Source organism: Oryzias melastigma, linkage group LG15, assembly GCF_002922805.2.
Source record: "Oryzias melastigma strain HK-1 linkage group LG15, ASM292280v2, whole genome shotgun sequence".
Taxonomy (NCBI): Eukaryota; Metazoa; Chordata; class Actinopteri; order Beloniformes; family Adrianichthyidae; genus Oryzias; species Oryzias melastigma.
Window position 1 is genome coordinate 8,834,196 of NC_050526.1, and position 685 is coordinate 8,834,880.

A 685-nucleotide genomic window follows, 5' to 3' on the forward strand; every position below is an offset into this window, starting at 1 on the left:
CTTTTTCTCGCACCGTTTCTGCATCTGCTACCGCTGGACCGGATTATAAAGAAGATTTTCTTTTTTTTTTTAAGTAATTGTGTCATGGGTCACTTCATTAGCTTGGATTCCATTTTGCTTTGTTAGATTCACGTTTCTGGCAGAGATGCACCAACAGTGGAAAAATTAACTATTTTTATTTAATCACTGCTGATATTACTCTAGCTAATACTACTTTTACAGGGTGCCTTTAATTTGAAAGGAACTCATGTGAACTTCTCTCAAAAGTTGTGTAGAATAAATACCTGTTTTTGCTTCTGAATTTTTGAATCTGTTGGACAAACTGCGTCTGCATTTTGTTTTGGTTCACAAGACCAACGTTTAAATGTTTTTCCAGTCATCTTCAGGTGATTTATTTGAATGTTTTTGTTGTCATTTTGAACATCCAAACCATCCCTGAATGAAGACAAGTTTGAAAGAGACAATAAAACTCACATTTCTGAGTGAAACCGGAGGCTGACAGCAGAAATCTGCGTACTCAGTCACTTTGAAGCTGGCTTGAACCATTTAGAAGCTAATTATTGTTCGTGATATTCAAATAATCAGATGAAGAAGCTTCTAGTTAGGATCACTCAGCTCAGCCACGCCTCTATTGTTAATGCAGAGATGCTTGTTTTCTGTCTTACAGGTTTGTTCTGTTTAACCT